The 9,552-nt window shown below is 31.3% G+C and overlaps 1 long non-coding RNA gene across 1 annotated transcript in view; it reads left to right on the top strand.

Annotated features, from left to right (window-relative positions):
- The window catches only part of LOC122436512, a 20,427-nt gene extending 11,144 nt beyond the window's left edge, over positions 1–9,283 (top strand). The window contains exon 3 of the long non-coding RNA XR_006268031.1: positions 9,271–9,283. This is a non-coding gene — a long non-coding RNA (uncharacterized LOC122436512). The remainder of the gene's footprint in view (positions 1–9,270) is intronic.
- The last annotated feature ends 269 nt before the right edge of the window (positions 9,284–9,552 follow it).

Below are 9,552 nucleotides of genomic sequence, written 5' to 3'. Positions count from 1 at the left end.
ACTCCCTACTGCAAACACAATACTATTTCATATTATTTCAATTATGGTAAAGCAAGGTTAAGTCCGCTCGTAAGTCTTGAAAATGTTTAAGACATTAGTTCAAAGGAACTGAATTTTGAAACTTTTCAATGAAATTTTCAAAGAAATTTAGAAATGACAATAATTCAAGTAATATGTAAAATCACCAGTTTTTTTTTTAATGTCTTATACCTTTACTAAGTAGGTTTTAAAATGCATAAACAATTAAACATTACCATTGGTTTTTAAGTTAAAAGGTTAGACAAAGTAACATTTGCATAACAGGAAGACACAGAGTATATGAAAAGCATAAGAAAAAAAAGCAACTTTAATAAAGACTAAGAAGATAAAAGTCTTAGAACCCCTTAGACAGTTGCTTCATAATAAAGAATGAAAAATATATCACACACTCAAATAATTTATTTGCAGCAGAGTGTTCTTTGATGACTGTTAGGAAGGAAAGTTTTAACAAGGAAAAAAATCTGGTTACTTAAAATATTTCTCTTTTCAAAGTTTTATTTAATAATAGTGACAATCATCTTAGGAAAGAAAGGAAGATTTGGCTTGAGAGGTAAAGAGGTCAATATGGCTTTGTTATTGCTTGCCTTCATTTTCTAAGAAGCTAATTGATTTTAAAGTACTTAATATACCCCGGATTTTCACAACGGCTCTTCATGAACAATGATAATAGAATACCTGTAACAAAGTTGAAGGTAAGTAAACCAAAATGAAAACCAAAAGTACTGCCTTTGAGAATAAGATAAGAAGAAAGACACTCATATGCCTATGCAAAACACTATCACTACTAATAACTGGTTCATCTAAAGATAGAGGAAAGCTTTCAAAATTTTTTTCTTTTCCTTTTAAAAATTATATGCCACTTTCAAGTTAATAATTTTCTCCAAATTTTTTTTATGTATGTTTATCTAAAGATAAAAATCTGTTTCTTACAAAACACATTTTCCTCATAGCATACATCCTTTGATGGAGTTTGTGTACTAATCTCTTTACCACTCTTCAGAGTTCTTAAACTTCCCTGGTGGCTCAGTGGTAAAGAATCTGCCTGCCAATGCAGAAGATGTGGGTTGGATCCCTGGATTGGGAAGATCCCCTGGAGAAGAAAATGGCAGCCCACTCCAGCATTCTTGCCTGGGGAATCCCTTTGGCAGAGCAGCCTTGAGGGCTACAGACCAAGGAGTTGCAAAGAGTCAGACATGACTAAACCATAACAACAACATAGTTCTTAACCTATAGATAAGGAGATGGCTGGGTGATTATCAGAAAGAAAAGGTAAGGTTGAGTTGTCTCACATGCCAATTGGTTACTTGCCTAGAGGTCTGTGTAGTTAATTTTTCCTGCTTTTAGAGTCAAATATGAAGGGATAGCCAACAGAAGCTTGTCAGCCCTGAAAACTGATGGTAATTGTGGATATTATCTGGCTCAGTTGGGGGGGTCATCTATACTAGAAAGAGACTTATTACCAAAATAAGAATAGAAAACAAATCCTGAGACAAATGACGTTTATACTGAGAGTTCAAATAGTCTAAAACAATTTCAAATTTTGCAGTGGAATTATGAAGTCTGTTCTAAAAGGACATATATATAAAAGAATGTATTCAATTAAATGATTCATTTTTATGCTTCTGATGCTAATTATTTTTTCTAACTATACAATTCAGTAATTAATGACTCACAACACTTACATTATCTTACAGGCAAATCACCTATTATACCTATAGTATTACACCTATTATAGTATATATTTGTATTTTGGTTATAGTATTTATAAAGATCATGCACCAAGAAGCTTTCCAAGTTAGAAATTATTTTGGTTACTTACCAGTTGATAGAGTGCCTTATAATTGGATCACCTCTGCAGATCCTTGTTCTTTAGCAATATTTTTATTTATTTATTCATTTTGACTACCTCTTCAAATACTGCAGAGCTGCTGAATCATTAAATCTCAGGTACGTAAGCGTGAGCACTAGCGCATGCATTGAGTGAGTCAAACTCCACTATATGTCTGCATATATGTAAGCATCACACACCCCCTCAGTACTGTTGGTACAAACTGAAAATCCAACAGTCCAGGGACATTAGAGGAATAACAAAATATAGGAAGGAGATAACAGGAGAATGCCACTTAAATAATGCTCATGTTTTCTGAACTTGGCATCTCTACCACTTTCTTTGACCACTTTTACAACATTATGGATTTTGGTTCCAGGGCTAAGAGGGCCCCAAAAAAAGAAACATTACAGAGTTTCATACAATCTGTGGCATACAAACTGAAGCAGTGATATTTGAAATTCTGGTAGATAAGCAGAAAAAGTAGCACAGTCCAATGGCATATGGTATAAATTGCCATAATTCATGAAAATCACATTGCTTCATGAAAATGTGTTTTCAAGCTACCCAGGAGCCAAATTAATTTGGTATTCACATACAACACACATACCACGCACAAGTAAAGAGAAAAAATATATAACCATCCAATAGACAGGCCTCATTTTAGACCACTTGGGTGCCCATCTTTTATATCCATTTCTATGAAGGTAACTAAAACAAAAGTTACACTCAAATAATTCTAAAATCTGTTTATGCCAATTGCAGCCAAGTCATTCTCCTTTGTTAATGGAGGCCCAGAAGAGGGAAATATCTTTACTTAAACAGGCTGATACAAAATTTTCATCTCAAGATAGGCAGGCATCCTAGAACACAGTTCTCAAAATGGAGTCCCAAAAACCCTTTCAGAGGATCACCAGGTCAAAATTACTTTCATAAAAATACCAAGACTTGATTTGCCTTTTTCACTATGCTGACATTTCCACTGATGGCACAACAACAGTAGTGAGTAAAACTGCTGGGGGCATTAGCATGAACCCAGTCAATGGCACCAAAATGTATCAGTAGTCACTGTATTCTTAACATCACACAGTCACAGTAAAATAAATGCTGTTCTTTTCAGCAATTAAAGAAATTTAACTTATTTTTTTCATAAAAAGATGCTATTTATGTTGACCTATAATGGGTTTTTATTATTTGAAAGTGTGATACTACATAATTTTTAAAATGCCTTCATTTTAATTTCTAATATAATATTGATAGATATAACCCATACATATAAGCAAAAATTCTTTGAGATCTTTGGTAATTTTTAAGTGTCTAAAAGAGCCCTGAGATCAAAAGTTTAAGAACCATTGCCAATGGATTACCTAATTTGTACAGGAATTGGGGGAAAAATATAGAAAAGAGATCTAAAATTCAACGATATGCTTGGCAGATGTGACAAAAGAAAGAAATTAAAAGCACGGTAGGAATCCTAGATACTGGTGCTTAGATATTTTGAGTGAAATAATATTAATTAAGCACCAGACACCTCATTTTGCTTATATGAGTAGATATTCTACTCAAGTCTAGGAGAATATTCCATGATTAGATCTGGTTGCCTATTTCAGTTACAACTTACTATGTTATCAATACATAGTTCTTTTGAGGGTTAAGTAGAGCTCCTGTTTGTGTGGAATAAATTAGTATTAGTTCTTATTGCTGGAACCAAATGATTAAGTTGAATCACTTTTTCTTATTGCCCAAAGAAAGCTGTTAATATACTTCAAAGGACATGGCTGACACTCATGCTATTGTGAACGGTATCAGGGATATGACTCATAAATTAAAGACTAACTGGAAGAAATCCTCAGAACCAGTTCACATTCTCTAGATACATTTGAGAGAATGAGAGACACAATTCAAGACTGAGACTTATTGCATCCTTCAATGAATACCAGCAACTCCAAAAGAATGTCAGAGCTCAACAAATACAGTTCACAAGAATGCAACCCAGGCCCATACATAGCAAACACATATGTGTGAAAGACAGTCTTTAGACAGGACAATGTCATAAATGTCTGAAGACTTGTAAAAATTGCTCCTGACACACATCACAGACAAATACTGACCAAAATACAGAATTACAAAATTACATAATATCAAGATGACACAGGCCCTGCATGATCTATGGGGAGGAAGAGGAAGAAAGGCACTGAGGGGGTGCAATACAGATGCATATACAAAGAGATTTAGAAGGCAATCAACGCATGCGCTGGTGTGAACACTTACCTACCTACATTTGAATTTCAATGGTTCCAAGTTCTTCAGGTCACACACACATGGAAACTCCAAAGAATGGAGATCTGGAGAGAAGATCTCAAGTTGAAGAACCTTTTTCCCCCTGAGTTTTCAGTTTAATGTTTCAAACATTGGTATAGATTATAGGTCCAGAAAAGTATGCCAAGAACTCTAGTAACTCAACTGAAGTTATGTGGATCAATTACTAAAAAGTATAGGTTTTTAACGAAGATAACACATGTTTATCTTATTCCTAAGAAAAGGTCCTTACAATGTTATAAAATTATTAAGCTGATTAATAGGACATAATGATGAAACTGTGTCAAAGTAACACACACATATAGATAATTCAAAAGACATAGGTTCTACATTAGTATATAGATTTGGTATATATAGTATTAATAGTATAAAGAGTACAACAGTCCTATTTATAAGCTTGCACAAAAACCACATCTATAGTCTAATTATATACAGTGGAAACAATAAAAACAAGTAAATATAAATCCTGATGAGTTGGATAAAAAATCATTTGGGTATAATAAAGACCAAAAAAATTGCCCTTTACTAATGGCACATCTATATTTCCAAAAATATATATAAAAAGAAAAATTATATATGATGTAACAGTGCAGTATAATTTGTGAGCTGAAGCAAGTTGTAGCTCTATCATCATGTTGAAAAGTAAACTGACTTAAATACAGCAACCAAGAGGATGGTCTGTGGTTAAAAACTTTATACATACACATGTGCAAGTACAAGACTTCCTGATTTCAGTTAAACTTATTACCTAGTATCTTTTTGTTGACTGATCAGGAAAGGGAAGAATTTTTATTCTAAATCTAGTGCTGAGCAAATAAAACCAAAAATATTTACAACTGTTTAAAATTAACTTCAAATCAATTATTTTGAAATTTCTGTTTACTCAAAACATGCATTTCATGTTATATTTGCATACAGATTACCTTTATAATTTAAGCCCCAGGTTACATATCTCAATGATAATCAGCAATTTTAAAGAAAAAAAAGAAGAATCAAGATTCATTAGTATTTTAGAGTACTAGAGGTTTAAAAATAATAATCTTACACATTTCGTACTTTCTGAAAGTTAACAATAAAAAGTGAAAAAGTTTCTAAGCTCTGAAACTAAAAGAGTCCCTACAGAGCAAAATTTCCCTTCTGTAAAAGTTCTAGAGATAAATGACAAAATTACATGAATGAGTATAACGTAAAAACAACAGTAACAATGGAAAATCTCAAAGCAAATCACAAGAGAAAGGAAAAATATTTTATTATTCTTAAGAGGCCTGTTTTCAATCCAATGACATCTAGAATGATTATGTCTTAATCTAGTAGATAATTTTTTCCCTAGACTCACTTCAGGTTAAATTACTTACCACAGATCACCTACTGTTATAATGAATTGTTACAAAGAAGATTCCATTAAGAAAATTCTCTGCTTTCATCTCAGACATAAACTGGTCTTTAAAAGGTTAAAGTCTGTTTTTTAGAAGAGGACTACAGTCAGCTATTGCTTAAGTAGCTCTTAATTGAGAGAAAAACATTCAGTCTTGACTCTCCTATGGCATGGCTGAAAGGCCACATCTACAGTAAGTATGAATTTAAGCATAAATTTTGTACAGCCAATTGAGCTGAGAGGCTAATTTATAGACAACACATGTATCTTGTAATCATATGTGTTTAAAAACATAAAAATTCTGTTTTACAAAAGAATGCTTTGGTTTTAACAACAACAACAACAAAACAAATAATAGTAGTTACCCTAGAGAATTACTATGATTATGTTTTTACACTTTAAAATTACATAAGTTATTTGCAACACATAAACTGTGTTAAGAAATATCTACGTAAGCCAAAGATTTCTGACTTCTTTCCAGTAAACATTTTTCAATTAAATTTATTTTTCAATAAATAAAATATAGGCAGTTTGCTGTTAACTAGATTTTATTTGTAGTTAGAAAATAGTTACTAATTTTCATACAAGTTAGTTTACATATGACACTTTTCTGCTCTAAGTTTCTTGCTGAATGAATTATTTCAAGTGGTCTAAATTAAAGATGTGCTGATATTTGACCAAAATCCATTATATATGTATCTCTGACTTTTGCCACAGCTCTGTCAAACAAGAATGTTTATGTCAGTGTCATCTCTGGCACCTACAAATTTCTGCATAGTCAATGATCATGTGTTTGATACCATCATATTTCAATTAGTGTAACATGAACAATAAAAACAAGGCTTGGTCTTTCAGTTTTACCTTCACTATCTAAATATGCACTTTCAAATACAGGTAAACATTTCATATAAAAATTTCCAAATGTGCGTCACATGCTGAAATTCTATCAGCTGAAATGTAAATGTGTATTTATATTGCAATATTAAAATGTGGCAATAACTAATGATGGTGAAAGCTATATAAATGTAAAAATTAAATCAGGGCAGAATAACAGAGATATTATCATCTATTCTCTTCAGAATTTACAACAAAAAATAAATGTTAGGAGTTTTTTTATTTTTAGTTAATTAATTCCACTCCAGCTATGAATCTTTCAAGAGAAAGTCCAATTTGAGAATTCTTTACATCTTATGAGGATGAGTTAAAATCAGAAAGCCAACTCTGCCACCTTAAATTTTCACTATGAGGACATTCTCAAAAGTAATATTCAACATCATCTTATTAGTCACCTTCTACAAGTTTTTACATGTTAGAGAATGAGAAACCCCAAACATATTTTGTTACCCTACTGTCCTCAGTTAAAATTGGTTGTTTAGTATCATGTTAAATGCACCGTCATGATTATAAAAGCAATCTAGAAGCTAAAAATGCGGCAAAAAGCTATTACTTCTTTAATATAATGTCAATCTTATCATTGACATTATACATATATAATTAACATATACATAATTATATATATAATTAACATATTATATATATATATAACCCTATAATTATATATATATAATTAACCCTAACCCTAATTTAGGGTTTTCATATATATATAAAACCTTATAATTTTATGTATATATAATTAACATTATATATAATGTTAACAAAACTATAGCAATCACTTCATTTTTTTGTGATATATTTTGAATTCTTGTATTCAGAAGTTCATTCTATAATAGCCAAAACTGAATATTACTGGTAATAATTGTTCATGTGGAATTAAACTAACATATACATTTGGTACACCTCAACTAAAAACCAAATTAGAGTCTGTCCATTAAATAACAGTATTATTAGAGTAACAGTTTAGGAGGATTATGATGAAGGGCTAATACTCTAATTGGTCAAGTTTAATAGGCAGAATTAGCAGAATAAGAACAATTAAGGCGCAAGAACAATTAACTGCTCTGTCCTTCAATAAAACAATTTGTTTAAAATGACATTACTTGTAGCAGAACTTCATGAATGTCACCTGCTTCAGAATGATTAGAAAGCTCTGTTGGTCAAACAATGAAAATTCCAAAATTTTTACAAAGAGAACAGCAATTAGTAAATAAAGAATTCTAATATAAGTCTTTCATGCACTTCAACGTACTAGAGTAATCTGAGAAACTGTGTTTCAATAGATAGAACTTAAAAGTACATCTCCCATGCCGTTTTAAAAAGAGAAAAAACAGAACAGAATGTAAAATGAAAACTATACTTAGGAAAATTAATGTAATTAAGAAAAAAGACAATAAATTGCAAAGATACACTGTTTTTTTCCCCCTTTAAGTTAGCCAGAAAGGTTTTAGTATTTAGGAAATTTGCAGAATTATTAATTAGCTTATACCCACAGTAAGTAAACTTTGAAACTAGTTCCTCATTCATGCAAAGCAAAAATCATTTCTCTAAGCATCTAACATCTAGGAAGCATTCTTTCTTACCTATAATAAAGTAATACCAAAACATAAACAAGAGGCTCAGGCCAAAGTGCATTTTTAGTTTTTAATCAGGATTATTCCTTATTAATTTCTATTCTTCTTATTTTAAGTAAGAATAAAAATCAAGTAAGCCAAGTTAATCAGGCTGTTCATTACAAAAATGAAGAATATTATTAGAATTGGGAAACTGCTGGTTGAAATGAAAGTAGCAGCTAATACTAACTACATATTAAGTGCTCTTTATTTTTTTTTTTTAAGTGCTCTTTAAATTAGAAGAGAGAAGATATACTTTACAAGCCCATTTTAAACAACTGAATTTAAGTACTGGGCTTAATAATTATATTCAATTTTTAGGATCTGACACTCCATGAAATGCACTTCTTAAATCACACAGATGGCCTCCCTCCAAACACAGTTCAATTATTGTAAGTCCACGTGGCAAATAAAATTATCATGAGAGTATGCTAGAGAGATTTCAGGAACCATAAAAGAAGAGAAATTGACTCTTTCAGTAATAAGTAGTTAGTAAGATATCACAGAAAAATCAGCTCTATTTGTAAAAATCATACACACACACACACACACACACACACACACACACATGTATGTATATATGATACCAGTTGTCACATGAAGAAGCCTATCATAGACTGTGCATATTAGTTACTTCAGAAGGAAACTAACTTTTCCTTTCCTGATGACATGTTTATTTCCTCTACTCTTTTCTCTGACGGCATAGGTTATATAAAACAAGTAACTTCTAGTCTTTGCTTTAATGCTTATCATCATTAATAATTTTTCTTAAAATTATTACAGATTTTTCCCTATATTTTATGTTTGTAGCATAAGTGTACTAAGAAAAACTTAAACTCTCAGTTACGGAGTTTTCCAAGAAATATATATTGGTTATCATGGTTACTTGTAATATAATAAAAATGGTGGCCATCCATAGGTTCTGCAATAAGGTGCTAAATTATTCCGGTGCTTTGCTTTAGATAACTGGTTTATTTCTATTCAAGCTGCAATCAAATTTCAAGTATACATATGCAGATTTGTCAAGTCTGTGGATCACCTATGGTAAATTATTAACCACAGATCTGGCACTATTAACTGTCAGCTTGTTTTCAATGCCACTTTTTCCTACTGCCATGTATGTAAACAGCAAATATAAACTAATGTGATATGCAAGAGTTTATAACGGTCCTAACTTATTTAATGAAGAAAATGCGTACCAGTAACATATTTTTCTTCCAATCATTGATTTTGCTGATTAAAAGAATTTAGACAATACAAAGCACCCAGAAAAGTCAATCTATTATAATAAATATTTTCCAAACTCCTACTATATACCAAAATGGTGTTCTATTTGAAAACAGCTGGATATTTGAACAAATTTTTCAATCTTCAGTGCAATGTTTTGGCACTGAGCAACCAAAGCCAAGAAAAAAATATCCAAGAAACTAATGAGATTAGAAATACCTACAATAATAAGTTTGAGTTCTGGTTTATAGAACAAC

The sequence above is a fragment of the Cervus canadensis genome, unplaced genomic scaffold (assembly GCF_019320065.1).
Source record: "Cervus canadensis isolate Bull #8, Minnesota unplaced genomic scaffold, ASM1932006v1 Scaffold_063, whole genome shotgun sequence".
Lineage (NCBI taxonomy): Eukaryota > Metazoa > Chordata > Mammalia > Artiodactyla > Cervidae > Cervus > Cervus canadensis.
This window is presented reverse-complemented; position numbering and strand designations above follow the sequence as displayed.